This window comes from Pristiophorus japonicus, chromosome 2, assembly GCF_044704955.1.
Source record: "Pristiophorus japonicus isolate sPriJap1 chromosome 2, sPriJap1.hap1, whole genome shotgun sequence".
Taxonomy (NCBI): domain Eukaryota; kingdom Metazoa; phylum Chordata; class Chondrichthyes; family Pristiophoridae; genus Pristiophorus; species Pristiophorus japonicus.
This window is the reverse complement of record NC_091978.1, coordinates 279,703,845-279,727,263: the sequence shown is the minus strand read 5'-3', so window position 1 is coordinate 279,727,263 and position 23,419 is coordinate 279,703,845. Positions and strand designations below refer to the sequence as shown.

The 23,419-nt window shown below is 45.5% G+C and overlaps 1 protein-coding gene across 10 annotated transcripts in view; it reads left to right on the top strand.

Annotated features, from left to right (window-relative positions):
• The window catches only part of arfip1 (ADP-ribosylation factor interacting protein 1 (arfaptin 1)), a 271,399-nt gene that overhangs the window by 53,058 nt on the left and 194,922 nt on the right, over positions 1–23,419 (top strand). For 7 of the 10 annotated variants that reach the window (XR_011590530.1, XM_070871433.1, XM_070871431.1 and 4 more), the window contains exon 2: positions 19,946–20,061. The exons of the other annotated variants lie outside the window; for them this stretch is intronic. The gene's annotated coding sequence lies outside the window, so the exon portion shown is untranslated. The remainder of the gene's footprint in view (positions 1–19,945; positions 20,062–23,419) is intronic. 10 annotated transcript variants of the gene reach the window in all.

The following is a 23,419-nucleotide window of genomic DNA, read 5'->3' as shown; positions in this document are numbered from 1 at the left end:
CCTTGGCCACCTTATATACATTGGTTTTTAATTTGATACTTTCCTTTATTTCCTTGGTTATCCACGGCTGGTTATCCCTTCTCTTACCGCCCTTTTTCACTGGAATATATTTTTGTTGAGCACTATGAAAGAGCTCCTTAAAAGTCCTCCACTGTTCCTCAATTGTGCCACCGTTTAGTCTGTGTTCCCAGTCTACTTTAGCCAACTCTGCCCTCATCCCACTGTAGTCCCCTTTGTTTAAGCATAATACGCTCGTTTGAGACACTACTTCCTCCCCCTCAATCTGTATTACAAATTCAACCATACTGTGATCACTCATTCCGAGAGGATCTTTTACTAGGAGATCGTTTATTATTCCTGTCTCATTACACAGGACCAGATCTAAGATGAATATGTGGCTTGAGTAGTGGTGTAGCAGGGAGGGATTCAAATTCCTGGGGCATTGCAACTGGTTCTGGGGGAGGTGGGACCAGTACAAACCGGACGGTCTGCACCTAGGCAGGACTGGAACCAATGTCCGAGGAGGAGTGTTTGCTAGTGCTGTTGGGGAGGAGTTAAACTAATATGGCAGGGGGATGGGAACCAATGCAGGGAGACAGAGGGAAACTAAATGGAGACAGAAGCAAAAGACAGAAAGGAGATGAGTAAAAGTGGAGGACAGAGAAACCCAAGGCAAAAAACAAAAAGGGCCACTTTGCAGCAAAATTCTAAAGGGTCCAAGTGTGATAAAAAAGGCAAGCCTGAAGGCTCTGTGCCTCAATGCGAGGACTATTCGGAATAAGGTGAATGAATTAACTGTGCAGATAGCATTTAACGGATACGATGTGGTTGGCATCACGGAGACATGGCTCCAGGGTGACCAAGGCTGGGAACTCAACATCCAAGGGTATTCAACATTTAGGAAGGATAGACAGAAAGGAAAAGGAGGCGGGATGGCGTTGCTGGTTAAAGAGGAAATTAATGCAATTGTAAGGAAAGACATTAGCTTGAATGATGTGGAATCGGTATGGGTGGAGCTACGGAATACCAAGGGGCAGAAAACGCTAGTGGGAGTTATGTACAGACCTCCAAACAGTAGTAGTGATGTTGGGGAGGGCATCAAACAGGAAATTAGGGGTGCATGCAGTAAAGGTGCAGCAGTTATCATGGGTGACTTTAATATGCATATAGATTGGGCTAACTAAACTGGAAACAATACGGTGGAGGAGGATTTCCTGGAGTGCATAAGGGATGGTTTTCTAGACCAATATGTCGAGGAACCAACTAGGAGGGAGGCCATCTTAGACTGGGTGTTGTGTAATGAGAGAGGATTAATTAGCAATCTCGTTGTGCGAGTCCCCTTGGGGAAGAATGACCATAATATGGTGGAATTCTACATTCGGATGGAGAATGAAACAGTTAATTCAGAGACCATGGTCCAAAACTGAAAGAAGGGTAACTTTGAAGGTATGAGGCGTGAATTGGCTAGGATAGATTGGCGAATGATACTTAAGGGGTTGATAGTGGATGGGCAATGGCAGACATTTCGAGACCGCATGGATGAACTACAACAATTGTACATCCCTGTCTGGCGTAAAAATAAAAAAGGAAGGTGGCTCAACCGTGGCTATCAAGGGAAATCAGGGATAGTATTAAAGCCAAGGAAGTGGCATACAAATTGGCCAGAAATAGCAGTGAACCCGGGGACTGGGAGATATTTAGAACTCCGCAGAGGAGGACAAAGGGTTTGATTAGGGCAGGGAAAATAGAGTACGAGAGGAAGTTTGCAGGGAACATTAAAATGGACTGCAAAAGCTTCTATAGATATGTAAAGAGAAAAAGGTTAGTAAAGACAAACGTAGGTGCCCTGCAGTCAGAATCAGGGGAAGTCATAACTGGAAACAAAGAAATGGCAGACCAATTGAACAAGTATTTTGGTTCGGTATTCATTAAGGAGGACACAAACAACCTTCCGGATATAAAAGGGGTCAGAGGGTCTAGTAAGAAGGAGGAACTGAGGGAAATCCTTATTAGTCGGGAAATTGTGTTGAGGAAATTGATGGAATTGAAGGCCGATAAATCCCCAGGGCCTGATGGACTGCATCTCAGAGTACTTAAGGAGGTGGCCTTGGAAATAGCGATGCATTGACAGTCATTTTCCATCATCCCATAGACTCTGGATCAGTTCCTATGGAGTGGAGGGTAGCCAATGTCCCTCCTTTTTTAAAAAAGTGGGGTTAGAGAGAAAACGGAATTATAGACTGGTCAGCCTGACATCGGTAGTGGATAAAATGATGGAATCAATTATTAAGGATGTCATAGCAGCGCATTTGGAAAGAGGTGACATGATAGGTCCAAGTCAGCATGGATTTGTGAAAGGGAAATCATGCTTGACAAATCTTCTGGAATTTATTGAGGATGTTTCCAGTAGAGTGGACAAGGGAGAACCAGTTGATGTGGTGTATTTGGACTTTCAGAAGGCTTTCGACAAGGTCCCACACAAGAGATTAATGTGCAAAGTTAAAGCACATGGGATTGGGGGTAGTGTGCTGACGTGGATTGAGAACTGGTTGGCAGACAGGAAGCAAAGAGTAGGAGTAAATGGGTACTTTTCAGAATGGCAGGCAGTGACTAGTGGGGTACCGCAAGGTTCTGTGCTGGGGCCCCAGCTGTTTACATTGTACATTAATGATTTAGACGAGGGGATTAAATGTAGTATCTCCAAATTTGCGTCTGACACTAAGTTGGGTGGCAGTGTGAGCTGCGAGGAGGATGCTATGAGGCTGCAGAGTGACTTGGATAGGTTAGGTGAGTGGGCAAATGCATGGCAGATGAAGTATAATGTGGATAAATGAGGTTATCCACTTTGGTGGTAAAAACAGAGAGACAGACTATTATCTGAATGGTGACAGATTAGGAAAAGGGGAGGTGCAATGAGACCTGGGTGTCATGGTACATCAGTCATTGAAGGTTGGCATGCAGGTACAGCAGGCGGTTAAGAAAGCAAATGGCATGTTGGCCTTCATCGCGAGGGGATTTGAGTACAGGGGCAGGGAGGTGTTGCTACAGTTGTACAGGGCCTTGGTGAGGCCACACCTGGAGTATTGTGTACAGTTTTGGTCTCCTAACTTGAGGAAGGACGTTCTTGCTATTGAAGGAGTGCAGCGAAGGTTCACCAGACTGATTCCCGGGATGGCGGGACTGACATATCAAGAAAGACTGAATCAACTGGGCTTGTTTTCACTGGAGTTCAGAAGAATGAGAGGGGATCTCATAGAAACGTTTAAAATTCTGACTGGTTTAGACAGGTTAGATGCAGGAAGAATGTTCCCAATGTTGGGGAAGTCCAGAACCAGGGGTCACAGTCTAAGGATAATGAGTAAGGCTTTTAGGACCGAGATGAGGAGAAACTTCTTCACCCAGAGAGTGGTGAACCTGTGGAATTCTCTACCACAGAAAGTTGTTGAGGCCAATTCACTAAATATATTCAAAAAGGAGCTAGATGTAGTCCTTACTACTAGGGGGATCAAGGGTGAGAAAGCAGGAATGGGGTACTGAAGTTGCATGTTCAACCATGAACTCATTGAATGGCAGTGCAGGCTCGAAGGGCCTCGTCCTGCACCTATTTTCTATGTTTCTATCAATGCACCCGGGGATGTTTTGCATGGTAATTGTTTTTGACAGTTCCCCCCGCCCTTCCTAATTTTGCTCTACATGTGAATCTACTTGAACTTGTGCCTTTTAAGTGGGTGGATAGGTTGTTCACAAAATATTTCCATGTGGATAGCTGCTATAAAGTGTGAGGTACCAAATGACCGACTGCGTGAGGATGTTCTTGCACTTTCACCTGGTGTCTGTTTGCTTAGTGCAACTCAGAGTAGAGGAATCCAAATTACATCCTCTCACTTTGTAGGGCATGGCGCCATTGCTCTCTGGCTGGAGTATACTACGCTACAACAGGCAGAACATTACATCCATCTGTGATAAGAGATCCCAATCTCTTCATTTCCCCAACCGGAAAAATATATTGGCCAGATTGTGCTGTGAGTAGCTGCACTTATCTATAGACTTTCTGTGGGGTTTTACACATGGGCTCAATTTTCCCTGTTCATTTGCGCCATTTTTTGGGGGGCTTATTTATTTTTTCAAAGTTTCCCCCTGCGCCGGCGTTAGGCCAGTTTTTTTTTTTTGCATCATGTCTGCGCCGTTTTTTTTCATTGTTCGCAGTTTGGCAAAAATTTTTTTCCCGAAGTTCATTGTATCTGGCCACTCCTGAAAAACCTTCTAGTGAGTTCAGAAAACCAGCGCACATTCACAAATCTGCGCTGAAAGAAACCATTGTTTTTAAATCGAAGATTTTGGAGGGAGTCAAGAACACTGTCAAAATCAATAATAAAGTTTAACATTTCTTTTCCCTGTCAACGTAGAAGTGTAAATTTGTTTGATTTCAGAAGTGTTCTCATTTTTTAACTCACTCACATGCCACCAGCGACCATCTTGAAGCAGGGCTGGAAGGTCGTAGATTTGGCCGGCAGAATCGGCCCTGCCCCTGGACACGGGCCCGGGGATCGGCTACAAAACAAGCCGTGGGGAGAGGGCGAAAGAGCGAGGTGCCGATCGGAAGGCTTGGAGCCCGGGGAGGGAGAGGGAGAGAGAGAAGTTACCAGACTCTAATTAGGGGAGGGGAGGGTGAAGAGAGAAGTCACAAGACTTTTGGGTGTGGTCCATCCATACAGACTTGGGGAGATACAACTGCGAACTTGTGCTGCCATTTTGAGCTTCTTTCAAAGGTTAAATTTAAGTATGGGGGCAATCCTGACAATGCCACACTTTGTGCGAGCCTTCTGCATCATGGTGCTACGTAGGAGACAATTGATTCGACTTCATCGCATCAGGGACATCAGAGTCCGTAGGGTGCTGGGCATGAGGCTTTACCCACCTCGGATATGTAGAGACAGGCATTTGTACCTCCACCTGAGTGATGCAGACTGTGTCAGAAGGTTGCGTTTCTGCCAAGAAGCTGTAAGTGAGATCTGATAGTTGGTCAAAGCAGACTTACAACCTAGAAGCATCAGCAGGACTGCTTTGTCAGTTGAAATGAAGGTTATAGTTGCATATTCATTCTATGCCTCCGGATCGTTTCAAGCTACAACTGGGGATGTTGCACCATTTCTCAACAAGCAACACATGTCTCCATTCGCCAGGTCACGGCTGCACTGTATACGTGTTGGAATGACTTCATAAAGTTCCCCATCTCAGCCCAAGCAATCCATGACAGGGCTGTGGGCTTCTCCAGGATTGCTGGTTTCCCAAAGGTACAGGGCTGCAATGATTGTCCCCACATCGCCTTGCGAGCATCTTTGAAGGATTCTGAGATGTACAGGAACAGAAAAGGCTTCCACTCCATTAATGTGCAGCTCGTGTGTGACGACATGCATCATATCATATGTCAGTTGATGTAAGATACCCTGGCAGCACCCATGATGCGTTCATCCTACGCGACAGCGTTATATCTGCCATGTTTGAGGAGTAGCCAGAAGGGCAGAGCTGGCTACTGGGAGACAAAAGGTAAGGCCTTGCCACTTGGCTCATGACACCCCTACGTGTAACCCGGACGGAAGCTGACCGTCAAGCAGCATCATTGAGAGAACCATTGGCATATTGAAACAGTGTTTCCGATGCCTGGACCATTCCAGAGGCTACTTGCTATACTCCCCTGAGATTGTCAGTTCACTGTTGTGTGCTGCATGCTGCATAGCTTAGCTATCATGAGGCAGCAGCACCTGGTAGTGGAAGACCCACCTGCGGTGACAGTGTCAATGTCCCTCAGGCTGATGATAATGATGTGGAAGATGCAGGTGACGAGCAAGAGGAGGAGGAGGAGGACGACGAGGATGAGGAAGCCATGCAAGTGCCTGAGGCCGGAGTACGACGGTGGTGGAGGGCAGGCCATCGTGCCCCTTTAATGATTGCTCGAGCCTTGAACGGTTTACTGATGCCTGAGGGCTCAGCGACAACTATTCCACATGGACATGTTTACTGTTTGGAGCTGTTCCCTAATGTTGTGTTGTGTTAATGGAACATGATTCAGTTTTAATGTAAAATATATTTTATTCAAAAGTTTACAATGTACTTACAAGAATAATTTTATTAAAGTTATCAAACTTTACTTTAATATCACTTTTTAAGATCACTTATAAACTTGTAAATTTGCATAACTTACAAAAAAACTTAATTTGAGTACAGTTACAACAGTAACAATAATAATAACAACAGCAGCAGCAAAGAAAGGCTGCACCCATCTCTCATCCCCTTATTCCAAGATCACCCGCTGCGCTTGGTCTTGGACACTGTCGAAATCTCGACCTCCGAAAAGAATGACTCCGACACTTACAGCTCCGGCAGAAGTTTCTTTAATTTGCTTGCTAGCAAGGGGCAGGTCACACTCAATCTGGCTAAGTGAACACCTCCGCAATGGTACAGTTTCACGAGATATTTATACAGTAAAACCCAAGTTATGGCCTCTCCCTGTGTATTGGCTCTGTCTCGCAGTCAGTGAATACAGATAAAGAGTTAATTACTACATCCTTGTCCTGACATGATTTCCAGATATTTCCTTTTGTCAGGGTTATTAGTTGGCCAGCCGGCCATTACTCCATGAGAGTGTGGTAATGAGCTATTACCTGTCTTGCATTGTGTCAGGATTGTTCAGTTTCCTAGTCAGTTATCTGTTTGCATCAAAAAGATGAGGTCTCTACAAGAGATAATGGCTGGTGGTTTGAGTACTTCGAAAAGGGTGGGGTGGCATGGAACTTGTGTCGTATAGACAATAGGAGAGCACCATGGGGGGGTACTTGTCTCAGCATGACTTGTCTCCCAGCTGTCTGATGGCCATCAGCCATCTCAAACCAGGTTTAGCTGTTTATGCAAGCTGACTGCTAAAATGCAGAAAGTTCTGGAAGGACCAGGACTCCATTTTGTTATATATATATATTGCAAAGGGCATACAAATACCGTATGGTATCAGCTTAGATAAAAATACATTTCCACAACACTTCTTTACCCCTGCCCGCAGGCGGTGGCGCAGTGTTTCTGGGCTTGATACCAAGCTTATTCTTTCTAACATCTCTGGTACTGTGCACCTCTTGAGGGTGGGGGTCATCAGCATCAGGCGGCAAATTGGAGGGGCCCGGCTTTGGGCTCTTCAGAGGCTGGTGTGGGGATTGGAGTGGGAGTGACAGTTGGATTCTGTCAATGGACGCGGGGTCTGGGCGTGTTCCCTTATTGCAGCAGCTAACTCCAACATGCCGTCCCTCATGTATCCTGACAGTGTCTCAACGACCTGCAACATTCCCTTCCACACGTTGAGCAAAACTGTCTGAACTACCTGCAGCATTCCCTCCCTCATGGTCAGTGACGTGGTTTGCACTACCTCTGACATTCCCTCCCTCATGGCCACTATTCCCTCACTGATGGTCGCGGATATCGTTCCCATTGATCGTGTCATTGCTGTTACTTCTACCTCATCGCTCACCCCACTGATGGCGTCCAGGAGTGATCGGGTAAGGTCAATGCTCTCCTCACTCAATGACATCATCTGAACCACATCTGTTAGATCCTGCACATTAGGAGAGAGCATGGTCAAGCTCTCTTTTTTTCCCCCCCTCCCTACGGGTGTGGCTCTCACCCCAACACTGGGGTCTGCAGCCTGGGACGGTGGGATCCTGGGTGTGCCTCCCTGCACCACACCACTGGGACCCGTAACCTCGGAAAGTGTGAAACCATGGAATATCCCACCAACACTCAAACCACTAGTCAAGGAAGGGGCTGCCACCTCCATGAGCGGCACCTCCTCCAAAATCAGTACAACAGTGGGAGCTTCATTCTGTTCTGTTCCATCCCCTCCCCCTCACCCCTATGTTCTTGGTCTGGAGGGTTGGATTGGAAGATATTCTCCTCTTCAGGCTCATCCTCCTCTGAATCTTCTGCATTGTCAGGGTTGGCCTCAAGTTCTGCAAAAGATAACAGAACAGTCAAATGGTTAGCTGGAGAGGAGAGGGCAGGATGGGTTGCCTGAGTAGGCTCTCACAGCGCAGGCCAGGCAGCAGGCTGATTTAAAGGACCATGATGAATTTGCAAGGCTTGCCCTCCATCTGCTCCTATACTCAAATCCTCTCGCTATGGAGTCCAACATGCCATTTGCCGCCTTCGCCGCCTGCTGTACCTGCATGCCAACTTTCAATGACTGATGTACCATGACACCCAGGTCTCGTTGCACCTCCCCTTTTCCTAATCTGTCACCATTCAGATAATATTCTGCCTTCCTGTTTTTGCCACCAAAGTGGATAACCTCACATTTATCTACATTATACTGCATCTGCCCACTCACCTAACATGTCCAAGTCACCCTGCAGCCTCTTAGCATCCTCTTAGCATCCTCCTCACAGCTCACACTGCCACCCAGCTTACTGTCATCTGCAAATTTGGAGATATTACATTCAATTTCTTCGTCGAAATCATTAATGTATATTGTAAATAGCTGGGGTCGCAGCACTGAACCTTGCGGTACCCCACTCGTCACTGCCTGCCATTCTGAAAAGGACCCGTTTATTCCTACTCTGTTTCTTGTCTGCCAACCAGTTCACTATCCACGTCAATACATTACCCCCAATACCATGTGCTTTAATTTTTCACACTAATCTCTTGTGTGGGACCTTGTCAAAAGCCTTTTGGAAGTCCAAATACACCACATCCACTGGTTCTCCCTTGTCCACTATATTAGTTACATCCTTAAAAAAAAAAAAATTCGAGACGATTTGTCAAGCGTGATTTCCCTTTCATAAATCCATGCTGACTTGGACCGATCCTGTCACTGCTTTCCAAATGCGCTGCTATTACATCTTTAATAATTGATTCCAACATTTTCCTCACTACCGATGTCAGACTAACCGGTTTATAATTCCCTGTTTTCTCTTTCCTTCCTTTTTTTAAAAAGTGGGGTTACATTAGCTACCCTCCAATCCATAGGAACTGATCCAGAGTCTATAGAATGTTGGAAAATGACCACCAATGCATCCACTATTTCTAGGGCTACTTCTTTAAGTACTCTGGGATGCAGTCTATCAGGCCCTGGGGATTTATCGGCCTTCAATCCCATCAATTTCCCTAACACAATTTCCTGACTAATAAGGATTTCCTTCAGTTCCTCCTTCTCACTAGACCTTCGGTCCACTAGTATTTCCGGAAGGTTATTTGTGTCTTCCTTAGTGCAGACAGAACTAAAGTATTTGTTCAACTGCTCTGCCATTTCTTTGTTTCCCATTATAAATTCACCTGATTCTGACCGCAAGGGACCTACATTTGTCTTCATTAATGTTTTTCTGTTCACATATCTATAGAAGCTTTTGCTCCCTGCAAGCTTACTCTCATACTCTATTTCCCCCCCCCTCCTAATTAAACCCTTTGTCCTCTGCTGAATTCTAAATTTCTCCCAGTTCTCAAGTTTGCTGCTTTTTCTGGCCAATTTATATGCCTCTTCCTTGGATTTAACACTATCACTAATTTCCCTTGTTAGCCACGATTGAGCCACCTTCTCCATTTTATTTTTACGCCAGACAGGGATGTACAATTGTTGAAGTTCATCCATGTGATATTTAAATGTCTGCCATTGCCTATTCACCGTAAACCCTTTAAGTATCATTTGCCAGTCTATCCTAGCCAATTCACGTCTCATACCATCAAAGTTACCTTTCTTTAAGTTCAGGACCCTAGTCTCGGAATTAACTGTGTCACACTCCATGTTAATGAAGAATTCTACCATATTATGGTCACTCTTCCCCAAGGGGCCTCGCACAACAAGATTGCTAATTAATCCTCTCTCGTTACACAACACCCAATCTAGTATGGCCAGCTCTCTCGTTGGTTCCTCGACATATCGGTCTAGAAAACCATCCCTTATACACTCCAGGAAATCCTCCTCCACCGTATTACTACCAGTTTGGTTAGCCCAATCTATATGTTGATTAAAGTCACCCGTGATAACTGCTGTACCTTTATTGCACACATCCCTAATTTCCTGTTTGATGCCAGCCCAACCTCACTACTATTGTTTGGTGGTCTGTACACAACGTCCACTAGCGTTTTCTGCCCTTTGATGTTCCGTAGCTCTAACCATACAGATTCTACGTCATCCAAGCTAATGTCCTTCCTTACTTTTGCGTTAATCTCCTCTTTAACCAGCAACGCTACCCCACTTCCTTTTCTTTTCTGTCTATCCTTCCTGAATATTGAATACACCTGGATGTTGAATTCCCAGCCTTGGTCACCCTGGAGCCATGTCTCTGTAATCCCAATTACATCATATCCGTTGACAGCTATCTGTGCAGTTAATTCATCCACCTTATTATGAATGCTCCTCGCATTGAGACACAGAGCCTACGGGCTTGTTTTTTAACACTCTTTTTTCCTTTTAGAATTATGTTGTAATATGGTCCTTTTTGATTTTTGCCTTTGATTTCTTTGCCCTCCACCTTTCCTTATCATCTTTCTACCTTTTGCTTCTGCCCCCATTTTACTTCCCTCTGTCTCCCTGCATAGATTCCCACCCCGCTCTGCCATATTAGTTTAAACCCTCCCCAACAGCACGAGATAACACTCCCCCTAGGACATTGGTTCCGGTCCTGCCCAGGTGCAGACCGTCCGGTTTGTACTGGTCCCATCTCCCCCAGAACCGGTTCCAATGTCCCAGGGATTTGAATCCCTTCCTCTTGCACCATTCCTCAAGCCACGTATTCATCTTAACTATCCTGCTATTTCTACTCTGACTAGCACGTGGCACTGGTAGCAATCCTGAGATTACTACCTTTGAGGTCCTACTTTTTAATTTAACTCCTAGCTCCCTAAATTCAGCTTGTAGGACCTCATCCCGTTTTTTACCTATATCGTTGGTACCTATATGTACCATAACAACTGGCTGTTCACCCTCCCCCTCTCGAAAGCCCTGCAGCCGCTCCGAGACATCCTTGCCCCTTGCACCAGGAGGCAACATACCATCCTGGAGTCTCGATTGTGGCCGCAGAAACGCCTATCTATTCCCCTTACAATAGAATCCCCTACCACTATAGCTCTCCCACTCTTTTTCCTGCCTTCCTATGCAGCAGAGCAATCCATGGTGCCATGAACTTGGCTGATGATGCCTTCCCCTGATGAGTCATCTCCCCCAACAATACCAAAAACGCTATATCTGTTTTGGAGGGAGGTGACCGCAGGGGACCTCTGCAGTACCTTCCTTCCATTGCTCTTCCTGCTGGTCACCCATTCCCCATCTGCCTGTGTAACCTTTACCTGCGGTGTGACCAACTCACTAAACGTGCTATTCACAACATCCTCAGCATCGCAGATGCTCCAGAGTGAATCCATGTACAGCTCCAGTGCCGCAATGCAGTTTGTCAGGAGCTGCAGCTGGACACACTTCCTGCACACACAGTAGTCAGGGACGCTTCTTTCCCACATAGCACAGGTTGAGCATAACATGAGTCTGGGCTCTCCTGCCATGACTTAACCCTTAAATTAACTTAATTTTGCAACAGTGCCAAAGGTTACCTACTGATCCGCTTGGTTGTGATGTCACACTTTGATTTCTTTTTACTTCTTTGTTTACCTTCTGCCCCTCCACCAGCTAGCCACTCTCAACTGCTGGGCCCCTTTTATGGGCCTCGCTGCTCCCGACCTGCTCTGCTCCGACCTCCGCCGCTCCCGACTGCTGGGCCCCTTTTATGGGTCTCGCTGCTCCCGACCTGCTCCGTTCCAACCTCCGCCGCTCCCGACTGCTTGGCCCCTTTTATGGGCCTCGCTGCTCCCGACCTGCTCTGCTCTGACTACATAGCTAGACCAGTAGAATATGGAGGAAGTAGTCACCAAACAATTTTAGTGCCATGGTAGGTCCACCCTGAGTACTGTATCCAGTGGTTGCTGCGATATCAGCGTGACATTCAAGCTGTAGAGGCAGTGCAGCGAAGAGCTCAAAGGCTGAACCCTGGGCTGGAATCTTACCAGACCTGCGAGAGCGGGATTGGAGGCGGGCTCATTGTCAAAAAGGCCGGGTTTGACAGTGGAGCGGGATCCTGCTCTGAGCCCGCATCCTTGTCAGTTTACAAAGTGTCGGATCTGGCTGCAGTTCACAGACCTGACACCAAGCGGCGGGCTAGCCTATTAAGACTATTAAGAGGTAGTTTAGAGGTATTTAAAAATAATTTTATCAGGTACTTGCCATTTTGCCAAGCTTCACAGCAGCATCCCGTCGCTCGGCCTTCACGTCAGGTAAGTGTGTCGGGTTCTCAATGATTCTCCTTTGCTTTGACTACTTGACAGCTACAGAAGTGGTATAAAAGCTACCATTTCACAGCTGTTCACTTTCCAATCTCAGAGGCTGAAGCCTTCAAGATTTGGAAGACACTTTTGAGCTGTATGCAGTTTGGAAGTGTCTGCAGTGAACTCTATCCACTGTCACCTTGGAGCAACCTTTCTCACCACTAACAGATTGCTTCTGTCATCTCAACTTCAGCTGTCATCTATTCCAGCAGCGTCGATGCCCTTGAGAAAATCTCACCTTGGTACTCACAATCCCACCACGATCAGCCCCAACAACAACATCACTAAACACACCAGCATCACCAAATTTCTCTGCAATCACCTGATGCTACACAGGGCATCTTCACCCGACCACATTGCTGGCCGGGGCACCAGGGATGGCCTCACCATGGCCACATTTACTTCACTTGATGCTGTACACCCTGGCTGCCACATGATGTGCCCAGGTTGGTACCACCCCACACCAGCACTATAAAGCATCTCTGCAATGCCCAAACCATCCCTTTCACACTCATCACCATTGTGTGTGGGGGTGGGGGGGGTGTACCCTTATGTTTCACCATTCACTACAACTCACTAAGTTACTTCCAAAGGTTCACACAAATTTGTCCAAGAATGCAGTGTTCAAAATAAATATTTAAATGTTTTCACAACATATTTTAGCAGAAACTCTACATGAACATTGGATAAATGACCAAATTGGACAAGAATGAGGGGGAGTGTGAGGTGTGGCTAGTGAGTTGGGGATGTGATAATGTAGATGAGAGAGGGATGGGTGGAGGTGCAAAGTAAGTTGGTGAGAGTAAGGATGTGCAGGAGTAGGGTAGGGAAGAGTGATGGGGATGTAATGAGTGGCACAGCAGGATGAGGTAGTGTGTGGCTTTGCAGTAACTTTTCGTGATCTACTGACATCATTGAAAGTTTTACGCCAGTCCAGCAATCTCCTCCTGACGCCATCCCTGCTTGTGCCCTCCTATACAGTATGCAACCAGGCTGCATTGGTGTCCTGGGGAGGTCTCTTCCGCCCATTGGAAGGGAAGAGAACCTCCCTGCATGCAGTGTCACCTTCCATAAGCATATGGACACACAAGCATATTAACACAAAAAAAATTCCCCCAATTTGTTTTTTCTAAAACCTTTAAATACATTTAATTTCAATTAATTTTACATGAGTTTTTTAAAAAAATTATTGTGCTGTATTTCTTTGTTTTTTTTTTCTCATTGATAGTAATGGGAGCCTGTACAAACGGAGTCCCCATTTTTATCAATGAGAATACTCCATAGTGATTGATGTGTTCGTATGTGGAAGACACCTTCCCGTGTGCTGCGCAGCAAATGAAGGCCTCAGACCAGAATCCTATGTTCCACTGGGACCAACAGGTAGTTTCGTAGATTTTTTCCAGGTCAGAGATGTTCATATGAAGGAAGCCTCACACCGCAATTTTCGGCCCTAAATTTGCGGATGACACCAAATTGGAGGCAATAGTCAGTACTGAGGAGGACTGCAACAAATTGCAGGAGGGCATTAATAAATTTTCAGAATGAGCATATAATTGGCAAATGAAGTTCAACATAGATAAATGTGAGGTATTACATTTTAGTAGGAAGAATAGGGAGGTCACTTATTACTTGGAGGGTGCGAGTCTAGGTGGGATCGAGGAACAAAGGGATCGAGGAGTACAAATACACAAATTACTAAAAGCTGCATCACAGGTTAGCAAGGTCATAAAAAAAAAGCAAACCAAGTACTAGGGGTTATTTCTAGAGCTATAGAATTGAAAAGTAGAGAAGTTATGCTGCACCTGTATCGAACCTTGCTTAGACCACACATGTACTGCGTACAGTTCTGGTCGCCATATTATAAAAAGGATATCGAGGCACTGGAGAGGGTGCAGAGAAGATTTACAAGGATGATACCAAAAATGCGAGGGTATACCTGTCAGGAAAGGATGAATGGGCTGCGTCTCTTGAAAACAGAAGGCCGAGGGATGACCTAATAGAGGTCTTTAAAATTATGAAAGGTTTTGATGAAGTGGATACAGAGCGAATGTTTCCAATTGTTAAGAAGGGCATAACTAGAGGCCATCAATATAACAGTCACCAAGCAATCCAATAGGGAATTCAGAAGAAACTTCTTTACCCAAAGAGTGGTGAGAATGTGGAACTCACTGCCACAGGAAGTGACTGAAGTGAATAGTATAGATGCATTTAAGGGGAGGCGAGACAAGCATATGAGGGAGCAGGGAATAAAAAGTGTATGCTGATTTATTTAGATGAGGAAAGACGAGAGGAGGCTTGAGTGGAGATAAACGCCAGCTTTGACTGGTTGTGCCGAATGGTCTGTTTCTGTGTTGTATATCCTATGTAATTGGCCCGCCGACTCTTCTGAGGCCCACCAACACTTTGAGACCCGCTGGCACCTGCCGACTCTTCCGGGGCCCGCCGGTCCGCCAGCCACAAGGAAGACGTGGAGTGGAGTGTTCCGGCAGTAGTGGGAAACATTCAGTCCAGGGCCGGCCGCAGGGACTCTGGGGCCAGCGCTGAACCGGCCGAAGGGACTCAATTTTTAAACTTTTAATCAACTTTTAAATTTCTTAAACCATTCAGGAAAACTTTTACATTTTTAATCAACTTGGAGAACTTCTTTTCTCTCACTTTTAATCACCTCTTAATCTATTTATTAATCCTTCAAACAACCTGTGTAACTTTAAAAAAAAAAAAATAATAATTTGGAAATACTTTTAAACTCTTAAACTTTTAAAATAACTTGAAAACCTCTGGGGAAATTTTTTTAACCTTGGAAGAAACTTTCCAAAACATCCCTCGGAACCTCAGCAGGCAGCTGACCTTCCCAATGCCTGCCCCTCAAACCAAGCCTCGGGCCATCTACCATCAATGGCGCTACTTGGTGCCGAGCTTGCGGCCAACATCTCACCGTAGGCAATTCGGCTTATACAGCAATGCCTGGTCTCCAGTCGTCTAGGACCCCCTTGCCACTGGACCAAGACCTTGCTCAGCTAAGCCCGTGTGGTTGCCGGTGTGCAGCGGCCACCCCACCTTAAAAGAACTCGCACACAGGCATCTTCCACTTTGAAGTTCGGGACCTGGAACGTCAGGACCCTCATGGATAATTCCAACAGCAACAGGCTGGAACGCCGCACCGCCATAGTTGCCTGGGAACTTAGACGTTTTGACATTGACATCGTCGCCCTAAGCAAGACCTGACGGGCAGGGGAAGGCCAGCTCAAGGAACATGGTGGAGATTACACCTTTTTCTGGAAAGGAAAACCAGAGGAAGAACGCTGCCTTCATGGAGTCGGCTTTGCTGTCAAAAATGGTCGACCGCCTCAAAGACTTCCCCTGCGGGGTTAACGAACGCCTCATGACTCTTCGCCTTGGTCTATCCCAGAACCAATGCGCCACAGTCATCAGTGCGTACGCCCCAACACTCGATGCAACGGATGAGGCTAAAGAGGGTTTTTATTCCAGCCTCGAGACAACCCTCCTGGGTGACTTTAATGCCAGGGTCGGCAAAGACACAGCCCTCTGGGGAGGCGTGATTGGCAGAGAGGGGTTAGGGAAAGCCAACTCCAGCGGTACCCTACTGACAAAATGTTTAGAACACGAACTCCTCATCACCAACACCCTGTTCTGCCAGAGGGATAAATACAAGGCATCATGGCAACACCCTCGCTCCAAATACTGGCACCTGCTCGACTACGTCATTGTCCGAGCCAGGGATCGCAAGGATGTGCGCATCACCCGCACCATGACGGTAGCTGACGACTGCTGGACGGACCATCGCCTAATACAATCCATCATCAATATAAACATAGCCCCAAAGCAGAGGGGACAGCAGAAGCAGTGCTGCAAAAAAGTTAATGCCGGGGCACTTAAAACCTACTAAGAGAGCCCTATACAGCCAGTGCCTCACAGCTAATCTGGCGTGCCTTGATGACCCTGAGATGTTGAATGCCCACAGCGCTTGGTCTGTCCTCCAGGTCTCCACAACCAGTGCCTGTGAAGAGACACTTGGTTACTCAACCAGAAAACACCAGGACTGGTTTGATGAAAATGATCAGGAGATCCAAGAACTAATAGATCGTAAGCGCAGAGCATTTCTGAGCCTCGAGCAGCAACCCAACTCGGGGAGCTGCAAAGCTGAGGTCCAACAAAAAACCCAGGACCTGAGGAACAGGTGGTGGATGGAGAAAGCACAGGAGATACAACAACGGCCGACAGCCATGATATGCGAGGATTCTTCATCGCAGTCAAGGCCACCTATGGTCCAAACTCTCAAGGCCTCACCCCACTTCTGGCCAAGAACGGGGAAACACTCAAGGACACCGAGGCTGTTAGGGCCCGCTGGAAAGAGCATTTTGAAGATTTCCTCAATCGAGACTCTGCCTTTGACTCGAGTGTTCTCAACTCCATCCCGCAGCACACGACCCGCCACCAACTCAGTGAAACCCCAACGCTGCACGGGGTAGGCAAAGTCATAAAACAGCTCAAGAATAACAAGGCTACGGGTGCGGATGGAATTCCTGCTGAGGCGCTAAAATATGGCGGAGAGACGCTGTTGGTGCGGATACATGACCTCATCTCTCTCATTTGGAGGGAGGAGAGTATGCCGGGAGATCTCAGAGATGCAGTGATCGTGACCATCTTTAAAAAGGGGGACAAGTCCGACTGTGGCAACTACAAGGGAATCTCCCTATCATCAACCACTGGGAAAGTTGTCGCTAGAGTTCTCCTCAACTGTCTTCTCACTGTGGCCGAGGAGCTCCTCCCAGAATCAGTGTGTGGATTTTGTCCCTTACGGGGCACAACGGACATGATCTTTGCAGCGAGACAGCTGCAGGAAAAATGCAGGGAGCAGCGCCAGCCCTTATACATGACCTTTTTTGATCTTACACTCTCAACCGTGAGGTCTTCTGGAGCGTCCTCCTCCGTTTTGGATGCCCCCAAAAGTTTGTCAACATCCTTCGCCTGCTCCAGGACGACATGCAGGCCGGTGTCCTTACCAGTGGTTCCATTACAGACCCAGTCCACGTTCGGACCGGGGTCAAACAGGGCTGCGTCATCGCTCCAACCCTCTTCTCAATCTTCCTCGTTGCCATGCTGCACCTCACAGTCAACAAGCTCCCCGCTGGATTGGAACTAAACTACAGAACCAGTGGGAAGCTGTTTAACCTACGCCCCCTCCAGGCCAGGTCCAAGATCACCCCAACCTCTGTCGTTGAGCTGCAGTACGTAGACGGTGCCTGCGTCTGCGCACATTCTGAGGCTGAACTCCAGGATATAGTCAACGTATTCACCGAGGCATATGAAAGCATAGGCCTTACGCTAAACATCCGTAAGACAAAAGTCCTCCACCACCCTGTCCTCGTCGCACAGCACTGTCCCCCCAGTCATCAAGATTCACGACGCGGCCCTCGACAACGTGGACCACTTCCCATACCTCGGGAGCCTTTTATCAACAAAGACAGATATTGATGCGGAGATTCAACACCGCCTCCAGTGCGCCAGTGCAGCCTTTGGCCGCATGAGGAAAAGAGTGTTTGAAGACCAGGCTCTCAAATCTACCACCAAGCTCATGGGCTGCAGGACTGTAGTAATACCCGCCCTCCTGTATGGATCAGAGGCATGGACGATGTACAGAAGGCACCTCAAATCGCTGGAGAGATATCACCAACAATGTCTCCGCAAGATCCTAAAAATCCCCTGGGAGGACAGGTGCACCAACATCCGTGTCCTCGCCCAGGCTAACATGCCCAGCATTGAAGCAATGACCACTCGATCGGCTTCGGTGGGCAGGCCACATAGTTTGCATGCCAGAAACGAGGCTCCCTAAGCAATTGCTCTCTGCGGAGCTCCTTCACGGCAAACGCGCCAAAGGTGGGCAGCGGAAAGGTGGGCAGCAGGACACCCTCAAAGCCTTCCTGGTAATGTGCGATATCACCACTGACATCTGGGAGTCCCTGGCCGAAGACCGCCCGAGGTGGAGAAAGTGCGTCCGGGAGGGCGTTGAGCTCTTAGAATCTCAATGGCGTGAGCGTGAAGAGGTCCGGCGTGGGCAGTGGAAGGGGCGTGTGGCAAATTAGTCCCACTTCCCCCGACGAATGTCTGGCCCACCTGTGACATGGTCTGTGGCTCTCACACTGGACTGTACAGCCATCAAAGAACTCACTTTAGGAGTGGAAACAAGTCCTCCTCGATTCCGAGGGACTGCCTATGATGATGATGATGTAATTGGTACATTTTGAAGTGCAGGCATTGTTGTTATGCAGGCAAACACAGCAACCAATTTACACGCACTCAGGTCCCACTAACAGCAACAAAGATGAATGACAATTAGGGTTAGGAATGATGCAAATGATTTACTAAACAAAACAAAGTGGCTCCTGTCAACAATGGCTTGCCTTTAGAAATGAACATGTAGTATTGGAAACATGTAGTCTGTGAACACTAACTGAACATGTTGAACTACAAAACTCTATATACTCTAAATTGTGTTTTATACTAGAATACATAGTTTTTATAATAAAACATATGACTTATTTTGAAACAAATTTTAAATTATTATATCCTTTATATTATAAAAAGAACTTCAAATTAATATTATGGACTGAATTATGAAAGCTATTTTTTAAGTTGACCTATGTCCACATAGGTTTCATAGCAGTACCAATTTGGCCATGCAGCAATACTGATGGTCGATGGACTCGCTTATAATTAAGTCACAGTTTCTTAAACACAGAAAAATAAAATAGGTTCAAAACCATCAGGTGAAGTTGGGTGCTTATGCTACAGGTACAACATCTGAAATCCAGCAACCTTGGGGCCAAGACCGTGCCGGTTTTCGGAGTTTTTCAGATTTTGGACCTCGCTGTTGGCGTTCCTCGCCGCCTGCCGATTCCTCCGCTCATCGCTGCCCGCTGATTCTTGCCCCCCCCCCCCGGCGCTGTTTTTTACCGGCTTCCTCGTCCCTCGCCGCCCGATGTCGCCAGCTTGGCCACCTCAAAAATGTCCAGTGTTCAGATAATTCCGGTTTTCGGACAGCCGGATTCAAGACGTTGTATCTGTAGTTTGAACTTCTTAACGAATCCCTTTGTAATGGCAATATTACCCAATAAAATAAGCACAAATGTAACAAGGCCTTTTTAATGCCGTTAAACGACTTGGTGGGATTAATGGAATTTAACAATATTCTGTTTAATATGGTACAATATTATATACTTCTAAATAAGTGTTGCATGCATTGTCAAAAGTTTTAAGGATCATGTATATATGTAATTTCTCACTGAACTAAAACTGGTTGAAGTGATAAACAGCACCATCTTGTGGATAATTGGGATATTCTCCTCTCAGTGACTTTGTTTTCTCGTTGGGTTTCCCTTTGAATTATTTTTTGGGAAGTTATCTGTATTGGGTTTTACTCCATAACTTTTTTGATTTCGATTGTTTTCTCCCTGCCATCTTAAAAAAAAAAAATAATAATTTTTGTCTTGTTTTTTAGTTCCTTTGTTTCCTGCCCGACTCGTATCTTACTTACATCTTTCTTTCTCCCCTTGGTCACCTTTCATGAATGAAACAGCTGGTGCAGATGTAGAACTGGGGGAATGTGAGTGAAACTCAAGAAACTGACCCAAGATGTAGTTGAGGTCTGGTGAGCAGAAGAAAGGAACGTCGTCACTAACAACGGTTGAAATTGTGAGTTATGAGGAACTGTCTCCTGAGTGAAAGAACAGTAACAATTATGGTTGCTCATCAGGCGTGCCAGCATAGCATTTTAATGTATATCTAATATAAATATATTCTAGCATTATCATTGGAATATGAAAAAGAACACCCAAAAAATCAATGATGTTCCATGATATTTTAAATACATCTATTGCTAAAGGTCCAGCATATCGCGCGCACTTCCTTTTCACAAACTTTATTTCCTGTTGTCATAATTTTTGCATAATGCTTTTTATGCCGACATTTATAACATGGAAAGACTATGAATGGTATGTTAGCTCTTTTTTTAATGAGTGCCTTTCTGCAAGTAGTTGCAGGCTCCCCTCCAGGCTCTGGGTGTTGTAAGTCACCCAGTTTTGCCCACCATTTTGTTTTTACATTTTCCTTTTTGTGCAGGTAAGTTTATAGTATACCTTGTATATATATTTTTAACTTAATGACCTTCTCCATAGCTCTCCAGCTCTTCCCTGGCACCGAATTGCTGTCCGGGCATCCTGCTCAGCTCGCCACTATGCTAGACCATCTCATTACTAGATCTTAATGCCCACAGCTCTACTCCTGCATCCCCCTGTGTTTCCGCACCTCTTGCACCCTTTGTTGCTGCCTGCCATTTTACCTTGCTGCAGCCCTTTTCTCTTTCAGACCAAGCCTCCTTGTTTCTTTGACCCGTTGGAAACTCCTTTCCACGTTATAAATGTTGGCATAAAAAGCATTATGCAAAAAATATGACAACAGGAAATAAAGTTTGTGAAAAGGAAGTGTGCGCCATATGCAGGACCTTTAGCAATAGATGTATTTGAAATATCATGGAACATCATTGAAAACTTCATCATTATACTGGCTTTGTTTCATCCTAGCCTTGGCCTTCTCTTTGAGTGAATGACTGGAGAGATAGACAGACAGAAGATGGGGAGGTAAAGATATGGGGGGGGAAAGAGATGGAGTTGGGGTGGAGAGAAATTTGGAGACATGGGGACAGAGGAAAACATATGAGAGAGGTGGGGAGGCATGAGGGGAGAGGGAGATATGGGAGACATGAGTGAGAATATAGATGGGAGAGTATAGGTTTAAAAAATCAGATTAGGGATTAATGACGGAGATTGTGAGGAGAGAAATTGGACAGGAGAGATCAGGCAAAGAAAAACAGCTGAAAGAGATCAACGCTGTTGAGGTATGAATGAGACTAGGGATCGAGGAGCAACAGATGGACATGAAATTGTGGCTAGAGATTGAGTTAAAGAAAAGTATGAAAGAGTGCCCAGTATCAGGAGAACGATTACATGTACATAGCAAGGGACAGAGATCGGAGGGGAAATCAGGGAGAGGAAATAGGAGATGTGGGGATAGAACAAGTGATAGAGGGCAGAGGACACGCATGAGAGAGACACAATGATGAAGGGACTGAAGACTCACTGCGAAATGCCATAGGAAATCTACAAAGAATATTGTGATGTTCTCTACCATTGCTTTTGTATGTGCTCTTTTTCAAATATAATCAAAATGTAAGCAGCAAATCCTTTTGGATGTACTTTATTTTTAATTTATTGTGCTCATCAAAGTGAGTCATTATTATGTTTAATTACATTTTGATGCACAAAACACTCGAGTATTTAAATCTTGTGCATTTGAAAACTTGGGTTCTGACTAGTTCATTCACTCCTGCATATTGTAACCAAGTCCAACACAAAATAAATGAAGTAAATTTGGGCAAAGTTTAGCTTACTGAAATAAATGAAACTTCTAATATTTATGCTGTTTGGAGACCCATGAAAGTGGTGTGGCAAAATATTTAATCAATTCTATTAATGGGTATATTTAAATCCAAAACTTTGGCAGCAGGAATAGTGTCTGACAAATTTTGTCAGTTAATCAGCATACTAAAAATGAAACGCCTATTTTGTGTTCCTTATGCAGAGACAGGTGATTGTTGGTGTCTTTGATATCAACTTCCTGTGGGAGGGAATGCAGTGCAGACAGAAAATATAGATATTGTAATGCATCACTCGAGTGGATTTGAACAGAATGTGTTGGGAGAGATAGGCTGGAGCTGAGAGGCGATGATGCAGTCAAGGACATTGGAGGAAAGGGGCAATGTAATGTAGTTGTGTGAAAATAGAAGTATTTTGCTTTTACTGGCTGCTAGAAGATTGTGATACTGCCGTTTGTGTGTCTGGTTCAAATTGTGTGTCATTATTCAATTCTTTCAAGTTCAGGTTTGATAAACATTTTTGTTTTCTGGTATGTTGCTTAAGACAGCTTGGCATGTTGGAATCCCAACACCTTGTGCTGTAAAATGATCAGCCCATAGGTTCATGTTCCACATCCTGCACAGTTTGAGTTGGTGTATAGTGGAGTGCAGCTCTCCACAGAGAGGAAGGACATGTTGGAGAGAGCATCAGCCTGAGCCATTCTGTACATCTCCGTGTTTCAGAGCTGTATGGCAGGGCCGTATTGGCAGGGCTCTGGTGCCAGGTCATCCATCCTTCTGACTGAGATGGGGAGGCCACGAATGTGAAAAATGCACCCCAAGGAAAAAAGGATGCATTGTTCTCATTTTCAGACGACGACTGTGATAACTCAAATTTGAATTCTATTTATTTATTTTAATGGTACGAATTTTCATGCCAGTAGGGGTTGTTGAAAATGGGACCACTCAGCATTAAAATGTTTTGAATTACAGTAATCTCAGTACATTTTATTGAGTGGCAAAATGGAAACATCAATTATATTAAAATGTAATTACATGAATATATAAATATAATGAAATTAATTGCTATATTTTTCCTTCTTAAAAACATGCATCCTACTTTTTCCCCCTTGGTGATGATTGTGGCAATTATCAAGTTACCTGCAGAGTTTGCAGATTATATGGGATTACATAGGATATACTTCATAGAAACAGGCCATTCAGCCCAACCAGTCCATGCTGGTGTTTATGCTCCACGTGAGCCGCCTCCTGTCTTTCCTCATCTAACTATCAACATAGCCCTCTATTCCCTTCTCCCTCATATGCTTTTCTAGCCTCCCCTTAAATGTACCTATACTATTCACTTCAACCACTCCCTGTGGTAGTGAGTTCCACATTCTCAACATTCTCTGGGTAAAGAAGTTCTTCTGAATTCCCTATTTGATTTCTATCCTATATTGATGGCCTCCAGTTTCCCCACAATTGAAAAACTCTCTGTGTCTACTCTATCAACAACTTTCAAAATTTTAAAGACCTCTAGGGGTCGCCCATTTAAAACTGACATGAGGAGGAATTTCTCTCTGAGGGTTGTGAATCTTTGGAATTCTCTGCCCCAGAGAGCTGTGGAGGCTGGGTCATTGA